Source organism: Chenopodium album, chromosome 19, assembly GCF_948465745.1.
Source record: "Chenopodium album chromosome 19, dcCheAlbu1.1, whole genome shotgun sequence".
NCBI classification, from domain to species: domain Eukaryota; kingdom Viridiplantae; phylum Streptophyta; class Magnoliopsida; order Caryophyllales; family Amaranthaceae; genus Chenopodium; species Chenopodium album.
Window position 1 is genome coordinate 28,791,612 of NC_137852.1, and position 897 is coordinate 28,792,508.

Consider the following 897-nt stretch of genomic DNA (forward strand, 5'->3'; position numbering starts at 1 on the left):
CAAAAAGATTTTGTTTCTCTAGGCTACATTTGTAGCCGTGCTACTAACATTTTTGCTTGAGTTTTGCATGCATAGAACCCGTGATCGTCCCCTTGTTCCCCTTGATCCGAAGATAGAGAGGACTCTTTCAAGAAGAAGAGTGGACAATAGATCTTTGGCTTATAGCTCTTCGAGTGAAGAAGAAATTCAAGAAGAACAAGGAATGGGTGAACATCCTAGAATAGCCTTGAAGGAGCTTGGAGTGCCCGGGGCATATAGATTTGAGAGTGGAATAGCTCCACCCACTACCCCAGCAAATGACTTCGAAATCCGTCCGGCAATGATCACCTTGATTGAGAGAAGGCAATATAGTGGGGCTAAGAATGAGAGCCCATTGAACCATTTGAAAGAATTTGAAAAATATTGCAACACCATCAAAGTCAATGGGGTCTCTCAAGAATTCATCCGCCTCAAGTTATTCCCTTTCTCTCTAATAGGAAGATCTTTGGAGTGGTTAGACAAGGAGGTGAAGCCCAACTCCTTGAGAACTTGGGATGATGTTTCAAAGGCTTTCTTGTCCCGTTTCTATCCCCAAAAGAAGACGGCGGAGGCAAGAGCCTTGATTCAAGGGTTCAAGCAAAGGCCGAGTGAAAGTCTTTATGAAGCATGGGAGAGATTTAAAGAGTATCAAAGGGAGTGCCCTCATCACGGAATCCCCACATACCAAGTGATCCAAATCTTCTATGGAGGTTTAAGTCCCCAAGGCAAGTCATGCCTTGATGGAGGGGCCGGGGGCCCTATCATGAACAAAACCGAAGAAGAAGTTGTGGACATCATTGAGGATGTGGTGACATATTATAGGGATTGGCAAGATGGGGAGAGAGACTCTTCAAGCAAACAATCTTCATTGTATTCGGT

General features: G+C 44.5%; 1 pseudogene; it reads right to left on the reverse strand.

The window, feature by feature from the left end:
* Nucleotides 1-594: 594 nt before the first annotated feature.
* Nucleotides 595-693, reverse strand: LOC145596221 (small nucleolar RNA R71; annotated as a pseudogene).
* Between the last annotated feature and the right edge of the window lie 204 nt (nt 694-897).